Below are 14,445 nucleotides of genomic sequence, written 5' to 3' on the forward strand. Positions count from 1 at the left end.
CTGATTAAGAGCCCGAGCTTGTGACCCTTACTTGAAACATGGTGATTGTTGTGGCCTCTGCATCCAGGCATCACACTACACTAGCGTTTATTGCAACCATGAAATAAACCAGTTTAGAGTGATGTCCAAATGCAGCCCACCCTTCTGCGAAAGGAAGGATTTCCATCCATGGGAGAAAATTTTCTCCCCTCCCCACAGCAGCCAAAATTTACCCAAAATGGTGCACCTGCAGGAACAATATCTTAGGGGACAGCTTGAACTGCAGTGGTTGAAAGTAGGCAAGACAGTTTTGCTCCATGGGTGGTGTTCTGCTCCCCAGGTGGTTATCTAGGTGCCCTGCACCCGGCCAAAGCAGAATGTAAGACTCACGGACTCAGTTAACAGTTCAATACTTAAAGCTTTAATTGTAACAATGTTGACAGACCCTGACTCCTCCCGGGTCTAACTAAATAAAGGTTACTTTGTTGCAGAAACTTTCTGGAGTCTGGAATTTATTGTAAATACTGTGAGACTATAACATCTATAACTGTTTAACTTAAATACTGTGAATCTATAACATCTTTGACTGTCTAACTTGTTGCTGTCACCCAGCTTCCGTTGGCACCTAACTGCTGCTGTCACTCAGCTTCCGTTGGCCCCTAACTGCCAAATCAGACAGGTTGCTGGGTAATAACTGCCGTAGAACACCAGCCCTAGGGCTTCTTAAAGGGACAGAACTAAATTCGGTTCCCTCCCACTGAATACTGTACAAAACATAGCTAAACCCATACTAACTGTGGGGAAACTAAAGGGGAAATAAACAAAGGCTCTGTGGGGGCATGACACTCCCGCCTAAAACTTCCTCTGGAAGTTTTACCTTTATCAACTTCCATTAACTATACTTAACTATTCTTACTGTACTACTCTTAATAACTATCTATCCCTAATACATAATATCAACTATGCTAACTGTAAACTTCTATGCTAACTATAACTATAAACTTCTAACAATCTTGATTGCAGAATTCAAACTGCTTGTGGTTCACTGCTTGTGGTTCAACGTTCAGGAACTCTGAATAAAGAAGAATCTCCATCTTCATTCTTAAAATCAGGGTTAAAGTCATTAAGAAGCAGAAAATGGACGTTTTCCACAAGACATTTATCCACCGCTACAAAGAGAGGAGTCTCTCCTTTCATGTTTGTCTGTTGCCACTGGCTAGGTGTGGTGATCTTACGTATTTGATCCACTCTATTACTCACATATACGTAAAATCTACGATGTATATTGTTAATATATCCTAGCACTACTTTGCTATCTGTATAGAGCACTACATCCTGAAAGGACAAGTCCAATTCCCTTTGGATAATTTCTAAAAGTTGTGTGGCTAGCACTGCGGCACAAAGTTCAAGGCGGGGTATGGTATGGCCCTGCCTCGGTGCTAGCTTAGCCTTTCCTAAAATAAAACCTAAGTACACTTGATCACCTCGGATCACTCTAAGATAGGCCACTGCAGCAATCGCTTGAACTGAAGCATCTGAAAATATATGGAGTTGCAGATGTTCTGAACTGGGTGAAATGAACCCATAACTCCTTGGGACACTGACTTGTTCCAAAGCTGAAAGAGTTGACCTCCAGGGTTCCCATTTGGACCTTTCAAGGTCTGACAAAGGTTGATCCCAATCTTTAATGTCCTGAGTTAGCTCTCTCAGCAAGCATTTACCTTGAATAATGACTGGTGCTGCAAACCCAAGGGGATCGAAAATACTGTTGATTGTGGATAGCACTCCTCTACGTGTGCAGCTCTTCTTTGAGTCTGGAACTTGAAAGGTAAACTCATCCTTTTTAACTTTCCAGCACAAACCCAAACTTCTTTGTATTGTTGAGGACTCCTGTCCTAATTCTAAAGTTTCTATTTCCTTTACTTTATCTTCTTCGGGAAAGGCTTGCAGCACTTCTGGACTATTCGAAACAATTTTGTGTAATCTTATGTTGGCGTTGGCCAACATATGCTGAGTTTTGTTTGAGAAGATTGATTGCTTCTTGCGGGGTGGGTGTAGATTTTAAAGCATCATCTACATAAAAGTCTCTGTGAACAAATTGACTCACTTCTGATCCATATTGCTGCTCTAAGAGTTTTGCAGTCTTCTTAAGTCCATAGTTTGCAATAGCTGGTGAGGGGCTGTTTCCAAAAACATGAACACACATTCTGTACTCTTGCACCTCTGACATCTGATATGGATCCTTAAACCACAGAAAACGAAGATAATTTCTATGGTCTTTTCTGACCCAAAAGGAATAGAACATTTGTTGAATATCTGCCATAATTGCAACAGCTTCCTTTCTAAAACGCAACAGTACTCCGATAAGATTGTTAATTAAATCCGGTCCTGTCAGCAGAACTCTATTAAGAGATGTGCCATTAAATAATGCACTAGAATCAAACACCACTCGTACCTTATGTGGCTTCTGGGTGATAGACTCCAAAAAAATGGTAAATACCAGCATTCTTGATGGTCTTCAATGTCAGGCGCTTTTCGGCATGGCCCTTCTCTATCATGGTGTTAATGAAGGCAATAACATCCTCCTTTAACTGTGGTTTTTTTTTCCATGTTTCTTTGGAGTGCTTTCCAACGTTACAGTGCCATGAAACGATTATTTGGTAACTTGTCCCTGGGTTCATTGAAGGGTAAAGGTCGCGATCCAATTTCCTTGCTCATCCTGCTGACACTCTCTTTCCATTATGGCTAGAAGCGTTTGTCTTCTATGGACAAGGCTGGCTGGTCATCATGGACTGTAATTTTAAACACTGATGACTCCAACTCCTCTATGCTATGATGTTGTATCTGGATGTGATTTGGGCAGTCCAACATCTGCGTGGGTCGTCCATTTGGCATAAACCCCATGCAGAAGGTGTGTGCATGTTCAGGTATTCTTTTGTGGTTCAAACAAACTGGGCCTAGAATGGCCACCCCAGCCCTAACCTCTGAGCAAATGGCATTCCTGGGGGACCTTTCACTTGTTCTTTGACTACGAACACCTCTGGACAATCTGTGCCAATAAGCAGCAGAATCTTAGCATTTGGGTCAAGCTCTGGTATCTTGTCTGCTATAGACTCCAGGTGCTTGTGATGCGTGGCGATGCTTCTTGTTGGGATTTGTCTTTCGTCTTTAGGAATATGTTGACATTCAAGGAGAGTAGGTAGTTTAAATTGCTCTGTCCCATCAGTTGATTGCAGAACAAATCCTGGTGCTGTTCTTCCTGTCATGATTTGATTTCCACTACATGTGGTCATGACATATTCTATCTCTTCTGAGTGTATGTTAAACATCTCAAAAAAACTCTGGAGTGGCTAATGAAGTATCGCTTTGTGCCTAATGCCACATTCATACGTTGGGCTTGATGCGGTGAAGCTTTTGAGTAAATATTCTGCGAGACAAATCGGATGGCAAGTACGTATCTTTTTTTGTTCCATCGCACATGGCAGTGCATGTCGCTGTTGCCGTTCTGTCCTCCTTTGGTTGTGATGGTTTCTCCAGGATATTTTCTGCCTCTTTGGTCTCTTTCTTTGGTAACTGAAGTGGTTTTGTGCGATGTAATGCTGAACAATGCTGTTCACTGGAGCATTCTTGGCACTTTACCTTTCTTTTGCATTCGTTGGCCATATGGTTCTTGAAAGAGCAACATTTAAAACACAGTTTCTGTTGCTTTATGTAGGACTGGCGCTCTTCATAAGGCATTTCTCTGAACTCTTTGCAGTCACTGAGGTTGTGCAATTTTTTATGAACTGGACACATAATTTCCAATGGCTTACTTGAGAATTGTTTAACTGAGTTTGTATTTGTCTCTGTCTTCCTAACCATAACTTGAGGTTTACCTTTAAACTCTTGGAACGACTTCTTCTCTTCTCTAACACCTTGGTACAAAGAAGGGAATCCTGTTTGAGGATCATTTCTTTCTTTAGCCATTCTTGATATAAATCTTACAAGATATGAATATGGTGGATACCTTTGCTGATGGTTCTCTTTGTAATTAAAAACTTCTTTACCCCATTGCTCTTTCAGGGGGAAGGGCAACTTGTCGATAACTTCTCTTTGAGTCAAATGCTGATCCAAACATGCAAGTCCTGGCAGCTCGGGGTTTTCTTTTGCAGACTCCATCTCTGAAAGCAGATCTGTCAAATCCACAGTTTCTTGCAATCTTTCATTGCAAGTTTGGGGAAAGAGTTTTAAGCCTTTGTAGAAGTGAAGCTTCTATTTCTGAAGATGCTCCATATCTTTCGTCTAATCTACTCCATGCTTTCGTTCTAAAGCCATGTGAGGGGTTCTTACATGTGCTGCATAGACTCTTCTTATTTCTAGCTGACGATGTTGTTCCCAACCAAGCTATAAGCAAGGTCAGCTCTTCCTCGGCATCTAGTTTCAGGTCTTTGAGAGCTCTCTGGAATGTAATTTTCCAAAGTAAGTAGTCTTCTGGCTTATCAGAAAACTTCTGAATGCCTCTTGTCTGCTAAATCTCTTCTAGGATTTCTGGAAAGGGTAGCTTTCAAAACATCTGACAAATTTGGGATGTCAGGTTGCATAATGGGATTTGTTGCCTGATGATGCGGAGTAGAGTATAACTGTGAAGCTGATACTCCAGGTACAACTGTGTCTTCAGGAGACTTCTGCTCCTGTCTAAAAACTGTAGAGTCGAAATTGGGCATCCCAACTGGATTTGTAAAGGTTTTCCTCCCCTCATTCTGTTCATTTGCTAACTGACTTTGCTTGTTGATTACTTGGGGCAGCTCATTTTGTGGTACTGTCTGCTGACTCACCACTACTGGCGCAACCATGCTATGCTGTGGTTGGAACTGGACCATGGATTGCTGCACTCTGGACATCTGGGACATTAGTTCTGCTGATTCTGCAGCTGCCAGATGTTCTGTCACTCTGAATTCTTCCGAATCAGCAGTCACTTCTCCAAAGTTGGATGACTGTTGGATTAAATAGGAAGATACCTTCATCATAGGGTCTTCTTCCTCTATTTCCTCAGAGCGGAAGGTAAATAAACTCTCTTTAAGGCCTTGCTCCAAAACTTGAGCTCTCGTTATCAGCTTTTCTGCCTTTGCTCTTTGTTTTAGTGTTGACAAGGCTGCTTCTACTTTTGCTTGTCGAGCCTCTTCCTGAGCTTTCAACTGTGCCTGATGGGCCGCTTCCTGGGCTTTCAAATGAGCTTGTTCTTCAATGATTTCTTCTTTTCGTTTTAAGAAATCTACTTGTTTTGCAGCCGCCGCTGCATCAGCTTTGGCTTCCAGGATCTTCATTTCCATAGCCAATCTTTGGGAACGACAAGAGGCACTGCTATAATTTGAGCCTGACTTAGTGCTTCTTGTTCTGTGGGATGTGTGGGAAGACGAGGTTTTAGTTGCAGATTTACTGCCACACTTGCTTGGCACTTCAGGTGTAACCTTTCTTGGAATGTGAGGTGACATTCCTCTTCCTATTCCTCTGCGTGGGGATGCAGTGTCTACAGTTGGTTTGGTGGATTGTTCTTCTTGCGCGTGCTGGATCTCTGATTGTTGACTTGCTTGCAACCCCTGCAACTTGCTGGATAAACCACACATAATGTTGTTAAAGAAGTTTGCCTTTTCTCTCTGATCCTTCTCCATCTTTGTCTTGATATTCAAGGCTTCTGATGTATTCATACGCTCTAGGAGGGAAATCGTATCTCTTAGCTGACCTTTCCATAAAAGGTACCGTTGTTGTAAGGTCTCCTTACAACTTAATATTTCTTCTTCTTGTACAAGGCATTTTCCAGATTGATAAATTGCTAGGAGGTCTTGCCACGCCTTAGAGCATTTGAGCTGCAATACATTCACCTGATCTTGCAAAGATGCTAACATTTTGGTAGTGGGCTTTTTATTTCTAGCATTGCTTTGTGAAATAGAGCTTGTTGGCTCTGAGTGAGTTTCTTCTCTTTCTTGCATTGCCGGTGCTCCTAGCAAAGAAGACTTCAACTTTCCTATGCCCAGCTTCTTTAGGGCTTATAGGAACCAATCTCTCTCTTCTGCCAGTGCTCCTAGCAAAGAAGACTTCAACTTTCCTATGCCCAGCTTCTTTAGGGCTTATAGGAACCAATCTCTTACTGTTGCGAGGCAGACTTTCTTTGTTCCTTTACTGCAAAGGCTCCCTGCCTTGCTTCTCACCGACTGAAACTTTCAATTCGGCCTTTTGGAAACTGGAAACATTCAAGTTAGACTGTTCTGCTCCCCAGGTGGTTATCTAGGTGCCCTGCACCCGGCCAAAGCAGAATGTAAGACTCACGGACTCAGTTAACAGTTCAATACTTAAAGCTTTAATTGTAACAATGTTGACAGACCCTGACTCCTCCCGGGTCTAACTAAATAAAGGTTACTTTGTTGCAGAAACTTTCTGGAGTCTGGAATTTATTGTAAATACTGTGAGACTATAACATCTTAAATACTGTGAATCTATAACATCTTTGACTGTCTAACTTGTTGCTGTCACCCAGCTTCCGTTGGCACCTAACTGCTGCTGTCACCCAGCTTCCGTTGGCCCCTAACTGCCAAATCAGACAGGTTGCTGGGTAATAACTGCCGTAGAACACCAGCCCTAGGGCTTCTTAAAGGGACAGAACTAAATTCGGTTCCCTCCCACTGAATACTGTACAAAACATAGCTAAACCCATACTAACTGTGGGGAAACTAAAGGGGAAATAAACAAAGGCTCTGTGGGGGCATGACAGGTGGAAATCCTTCTGTCTGAAACACAGGTGTCTCTCGGGAAAATGTAGCCTGGTTCAAAATCTGAGTTTTCTGCCCCCCTCTCCTGTATAGGCAGCTGCCCCCCCCCCCCCACGACCAAACAATGTTTTTTTTGCGCCAGGTCTTAAAGACAGTGTACGGACCCAAGAGGAAGGAGGAGGGGTGTGGGGGCGATGTTCCACCCCCTACATGACTAAATGGCCACAGCCCGGGGACATTTGAAGATCTGTCTAGGAGACCTAGGTTCACATTTTTACTTTGCAGTAAAGCTTGTTTGGTGACCTTGGACCAGTCATACTCACCAGTCATTTCTCTACTTATAGGTTCCAATCTTCAGATTAGACCTGGAGTTCTCTAGAAATTGCAGCTTCCCAGACTGCAGAAATCAATTCACCTAGGGCAGGGGTAGGGAACCTGCGGCTCTCCAGATGTTCAGGAACTACAATTCCCATCAGCCCCTACCAGCATGGCCAATTGGCCATGCTGACAGAGGCTGATGGGAATTATAGTTCCTGAACATCTGGAGAGCCGCAGGTTGCCTACCCCTGACCTAGGGGAAATGACAGCTTCACAGGGCAGATTCAATAGCGGCTGAGTTCTCTCTGCTTCCAAAATTCCACTACCCACAAATCTCCCTCCTTCCCAACCACCTAAGATTGCAAGGTCCCCACTGGAAACTGGCAGGGGGCGCAGCTAAGCTTGCCAACTCCAGGTTGGGAGATTCTTGGAGATTTGGGACTTCAGTGAGGCACAGTGCCATACAGTCCACTCTCCAAAGCATCAATATTCTCCAGAAGAAATGATCTCTGTCGGAGATGACCTATAATCCTGCAAGGCTTCAAGTCCTACCTGAAAGCTGGCATTCCTATGAACCACCAACCCTCAAATATCCGGAAATTTCCCAAGCTAGTGTCGACAACCTTACCTCTACTGCAGTGGCTTGCTGTAAGAATAAAATGGCAGAGGATATACACAGCCCTAATCTCCTTGGAAGAAGGAATGGGTTGGATTTATTTATGTAATGCGTCTTCGGGTGTTCAAAAAAATATTAAAAGCAACCTAGGTTTAGAAAGGCCAATTAAAATAAAGGGGCTGTAGGCCAGCATGCCAGAGCAGTATAACTATCACTACTCTTGTAGTTTAAGCTACATCTTAATTAGTAGACCCTCCACTGGGACCTATGAATAGTTAATTTGTTAATTCATCTTGCATGTCAGTGCAGTTTGAGGTCACTCAAGTCTGCAACAGTGTCATTGTTACTACTGAAAATTTCATTGCATTTTTAGCATTAGTGTTTCAGAGTCAGTCATTTGAATCCCAGGCACGCCCCTCTCCTCCCCACCCCCGAAGAGAAGATCAGTCAGTCATAGGACAAGCCAGCCTGGACTGGAAGAAGGTCTCCGCAAATGTAGCAGTGGGTAGATATTTAGTCTGCCAAGACCATCAGGTTTTGTGGTAAGCATTCATGCACGCACTGCCAAGTATTATGTTACACTTGGGAACAGTAAGTATCCCTTCCCAAAAAGCAGATGCTCACAGTGTTGGCTATTCTAACAGGAATTCTTTTTATTCTGGCAATAAGCAGGCAGCCTCCAAAGAGCACAACTCAGCAGTTACTGGAAAACAAAAGTAAAAGATAAGAACTGTGTAGGCTAGAATTTGCTTTTCATAGCGGGCCAGTTGGTTAACCTTTTCCTAACATTTTACTACAAATTAGATTGAGTTGCCAGATTTGTTTGATATTTTGTATTTAAAAATTGCTAAATCCCAATTAGCTTGCATATTAAAAAATGATACACATACAGTTTCTGATGTGTTTCTGTCTCTCTTTCTTGCTAGGTACTCCTCCCTCTCCTCCTCCCTTACCCAGGGTAGGTGTGTCTTGACCAGATGCCAGGCTGTCCCCTCCCCCTCCCCCTCCTTCCTTCCCAAGGTGGGCTGCAAGCCAGTCAGATTGGAGATTGTCGGGGAGATGTGTCACCTTTTGGCTGGTACAAGAATTCTGCCCACCTGCACTTTTGTGTCTACATTCTGTTGTTAGCTGGACCTCTACAAAAGAACCTGAAGGCCTTATGGCAAGTCTGCTTTGGGAGAGGCAATCAACGAAATGTAGATTAAGACAAATGTTAAAATGACCTCAGGTTCGGGTAATAGAATCTTAGAATCTAAGATTATTGCTCGGCTTTTGGGTTTGAGTGGGAACGAGTTTCAAAAGAAAGCAATATGTTGCCTTCTTGGATTTAGATTGTAGCCATAAAAATGAGACATCGGAAAGGCTTTAAAATGATTACTTCACCTGCAATTTCCCTCCTTAGCCTAATCTTTATGGCATACAAATGTCAGACTGTTAATTCAGTTTATAGTTGTATGGACCCTGAAGCTTGAATGAGTTCTGTTATCTATTATATAAATGCAAAGATGCTCTTTGATGTGCAACACTTGGTGACTTGGGAGAATAAATATGGAATACTCTGTGGACATTTATAAAAAGAAATCCACACATTACAAGTCTACTAGGATTTCCCTTTTTAAAATAAACATTGCCCACTGACTTTGTCTTACATGGTGGACTTATGCACTCAGATAAGCACCATGGAGAGCTGATATTTCTAAGACAGACATTCTACTGGGTCCGTTTCAGGCTTTTTGTAATTACAGGGGAATATTAATGAAAGGCATTATTGCACTGGTTACTTCTACATTATAAAAATTATGATCTGAAGTTCTGGGAGTGATGAGCCTCATATCTACTGTCAGTGCTCATATTAACAAAGAAATGAAGTGTGAAGTCAATCTACAGGTGGAATCTCCTGGAATTACAACTGATTTCCAGACAATAGAACTCAGTCCCCCAGCTGAAAATAGCAGTTTCAGAGGGCAGAATCTGTGGCATCACATCTCTGTTATGCTTGCTGAACTCCACATTTGCCTGGCATTTTCCCCCAAGCTCCAGGAATTTCTCAAGCCAAAGTTGACAAATGTAGATACCAGTAAGCAAAATAAATACCCAACAAAATGTAGAAATTATGAGATTCAGAGTTGGGCTTACTGTGAGTCCTAGTGGCCCAGGTGGTAGATTTCAGATATCGTTTAGGATAGCAGATTTTATGTATCTCTAACAAGGTTTTTCGAAAACAACATTTGACCTAGGATATCACAATGCTTTAACTCTTTCAACTCTTCAAAAGTTTAACTCTTTAGGCTGGTAAGAACCTCAGAACTAATTTCAAGATTAAAAACAATGGCTTGGGTGTAGGGACTCTTGTGCACAAGGGGGTGGTTTGCGAATTTCTAAGGATTTCCCCCATGCTTACAAAATACAGCTCCCAAAGAATCTTCCAATCCACTGTAACACCTTTTCAAGAAATACAATAGGATGCCATGAAGCAGGTGATAGGGAAGCTTTACTGGCTTAGTTCTTTTTGTTGAAAAGGGTATAGGCTTAAGCATTGATAAACAATATTGATACAGGTTTGGGTTCTTTTAACCTGGAATTTTTATGGCTTCTACTGAAAATATTTGGGTTACAAAACTTGAACCTGAAATTTTAAATCCTTTGGATGGAGCTGTGAGTAAGCTATTAATAGACTTTAAGGCTATGATCTTATTTGAACACGATAGGCAGTAAGTGTCACAGAAACCAATGAAACCCAATTAAAATCAATAGGAAGTAGGCATGTATACAGAACAGCCTTTCAAATTTTACTTCAGGTGACCATGTGGACTTTCCATTTTTGACTTCCATTTTTACTAATGAAGGCTAAATGACACCGACTAAGGAATGAGCGAATGTGGGTGTTCAGCATTTAACTTCCAAAAGTTCAGGAGTAACACTACCAGAGTCACTGTTGTCTCAGAAGAGAGCAAGCCCTGGCATAAGCCAAAAGATGAGGTAAAAAAATACACTGACTTTTTTACTGTGGTAGTTGATAAGAGGCGATGCAATCTAACTGGTAGACAGCACAGTGTATTTGGTTTGCAACAATCTGAATAATATGTGAATTGGGTTGCCTAGATATGGGAAACATCAATATGGCAACTCTATTATCAGGCACTGTTCTTAGACTGAAAAATGTATTCATTCTCCTTTGTGGCTGACATTTTAACCATAGAAGCCATCTTGGTGTGCAATGGAGCACAGGGTCCATGTGCTATGCTAATACAATCCCTCCCTCACCTGCCTTTTAATCATGGCTGCCAGATAGATGGTCAAACTTAGAGGTTTCTGTTACCGTGACAGTTCCCTTGCAGTAAAGAAGGGAATGGGCAGCCCAGCTCAGTTTTTTTTCTTGCCTCTATTCTGCTCATACCCTTCCTGCCCAGGTATCTCGCTGTTAACAGTGTGCCAAGTTTACTCTTGCTGTCCAGCAAGGAGCAATAAGCTTGACGTTGTTGTGTGGAAACTGGGTGCATTGATAGGAGCTTATACCACAGCTCGCTGAAGGCATAGTCGAGCTAGACTTGAGTCCAGTAGCACTTTAGAAACAAGATTTGGGGGCATAGTCTTTTGAGAATCAAAGTTCCCTTTGTCCCATTTGGGTGTAGTTTGCGTGCATAAGTTGAATGAGTTTTATTTATTTCTTTACAACATTTGTATCCCACCTTTCTGCCCTTATAATGGCCAACAGGACAGCTGACAATTTAAAACATGCATGATACAATGACATTTTAAAACCATTAAAAACAATGCCCCCCCCCCCAAAAAAAAACTTCCCACACATAATTAAAACAACTATGGGCAGAGTTAAAATGCATACAAAACATAAAAATGGCAGTTAAAACATTGGTTGGGAAGGAGGAGTAACAAATGAAGCAAAAAAGTTTTCACCCACTGATATAAGAAGAGGACAGATGAATTTCCCTGGGGACGGATTTCCATATCACTGGTGTCCTGACCAAAGAAGCTCTCTCCTGGGATGCCACCTTCCTGATCTCAAAAGACACCCAAAGCAGGACTGCAAAGGTTACCACAGTGGTTAGGTAGGTACATAAGGGAGGTAGTTGCATATTACAGTATGACTTAATTCTCATCCATTCAGCATAGCTCTAGTTACGGTTTTATATTATCAGGAAAATTGATAACAAAATGGCCTTGCTGCTGTAGTTAGAAGTTTTAATTAAGCAAATGTGTATCAACCGAAGCTTTTATTAAAAGTTGCATCAACTCTTCCTTTTCAACAAAGATTGATTATGATAGTGGGAGAGCTCACTTGAGTACTTGAACAAAAAAAAGTGTTGGGGGGGTATAATTACAAATAGGTGAGTCTACAGAACTTTGCCTAAAGGTATAGTGCAAAATAAATGCAACTTTGGTGTGCTCAGAAGTTTTTATTGGCATGAGGTTGAGATGGCGGTATCACCCAGGTGCAGGGAATCCATGATTGAGTTACGGCTGTCTTGTCGAACGAGTGCCAATACGATCCAAACTGTCATAGAGTCTGTACACGCCACATATTTTACAAGGGGGAAAAACCCCCATGATTTTAGACACTATTTAAAAATATCAGCAGAATGAACTTTGATAGCTTCTGCTTGATCAGACAGGTTCTCAGTACAGTCAGTCCAACCGTACAGATCAAAGAAGCAACAAAAAAAAACACACTTAGCACATTTGGGGGGTAAACACTTGAGTAAATTACTCTGTTCATAATTTGCCTGCTGTGACATTATATCTCATTCTTAACAGCCAAATCTGAGGATACTTAAATCCACAGATTGAAGCTATGAACACATAAGATAGATCTTTCTATAAACCTGAAAAATGCCTAGGTTTTCAGAATCCCCACCCCCCAATCTTAAAAAAATTAAATTGGAGGGAGTTTAAAAAATCCAGATAAGGGAATATCTGTAAGTTTAAGAAATGGATGGTATCAGTGTTGGTTGTTAGTCAATCACAATAGTTTTGACACTGTTCTAGGCTTGATTTCTGTCAGTAAAAGGTAGGGGAATGGGATTTCCAGGGTTGTTTTGGCCTTTGAGGGAAACTCACTGGGGCCAGACCTCTTGGCAGTCACTGGCTGACTTGCTACTACTTATCTTATGTGACTCACCTAGGACTGGCAGCATGCTACTCCACAAAACCCAGCTTGTTATAGTAGGTAGAGTTTCAGAATAGGATCTGGGTGTCCCAAATTTGAACCACTACTCTGCTCAGTAGAAAGCTCATTAGGTGACCTTAGTCAAGTCACACATTCTTAGCTGAACTTACTTCACACTGTTATTGTTGTTGTGAGGATAACATGGAGGAGAAATGAATGATGTAAGCAGCTTTGGGTCCCCATTGCAGAGAAGTAGTTGAATAAACTAGTCTAGCCCTATTTTGTCAGGGTTTGGAAACTAAGCAAGATTGGCCATGGTGAGTACTTGTATGGGAGACTGCCAAAGAGGAAGACAATACCACCTCTGATCATCTCCTGCCTTGAAGACCCATTGGGGTGTGTTATAAGTCTCTTGTGACTTAACAGCACTTATTATTCTGTTCCCACTCTCTAGCACAGCCATGGGAATCAAGATTTTTGCTTCCTCCCTTCCTATCAAATTATCTGGGAAAAACAAAGTGTTTATATTTGGATGGGGAACATCAATAACATAAAATATTTGCAAGAAGTAATCAAGCTAGCTGATTGGCCAGAACAGTGAAGATATTAGCCCAAGGATGCCTGGTCTGCTGGTTTTGAAGTTCACAGAGTCAACAAGTACACATGATAGTGCTTATTATGGAATTTTGTGCATGTGCCTACAAAATGGTTGACTTTGAATGCCTAGTTTGTTATCGGTATGCTCAGAATCTCATTTTATAGACCAACCCTCCCACCAAAAAAACCTTCTCAAGAAAATGGCACTGATTTGGGGTACAGCCAAGCATGAGGTGCTGGATGAATCCGGGTGCCTAGCGAGATAATTTAGCATTTCAGCAAATATGCTATCAATAACTTCTGAAATAGTCATAGGTACTTTTTAGAGACAGTGAATCACAAATGCATACAGGCTTCTGATTTCAGAATTGGCTAACCCTTGATTACAATTGCATAAGTGTATGAAATGCTGCTGAATCATCCATCTTACCTCTACTGTGGTTAGATGAAAAAATACTGTGTGTATTGAACAAATGAACTGGTTCTGCTTTGCCAACGCTTTCAGTGCAATATTCATTACATAGATTCCTGGTTACCTCTGCCTACGTTGCTGCACTAAGTTGATTAATCTCTATTGTGAATATTTAAGAGTTACCAGCAGCAAACCACATCAAAATTTGTTATTGATGGGTTGAGCTGACCTGAATTCTGATTGTTCATTTTTAAAAAAGTAACACAGAGGTGATCCAGAGACCTGGACAGTCACCTATCAGTGTATACGTGTTGCTAGATCTGCCTCCTGTCTATATTAGGTGGGGTTCCAGCAGTATCTATATCACATTAATAAAATTGACCATTGCCTTATTAGAATGAAAGCAACCTTAATTATGTTATTAGTTGTCTTAAAGCACATTATCTTCAATGCTCGAAACATAGGATATACATATTTTATACATTTTTATCCTGCCCTTTCTCCAAGGAGCTTTGGACAATGTACCTCTTTCTCCCTTCCCAATTTCATCCTTACAACTGTTTTGTGAAGTAGGTTAGGCTATGAAAGAGTGATTATCCCAAACTAACCCAGCAGGCTTCATGACAGGGGCTACCCTGAACCTGGATCTCCCAGA

Source organism: Sphaerodactylus townsendi, linkage group LG10 (genome assembly GCF_021028975.2).
Source record: "Sphaerodactylus townsendi isolate TG3544 linkage group LG10, MPM_Stown_v2.3, whole genome shotgun sequence".
NCBI lineage: Eukaryota > Metazoa > Chordata > Lepidosauria > Squamata > Sphaerodactylidae > Sphaerodactylus > Sphaerodactylus townsendi.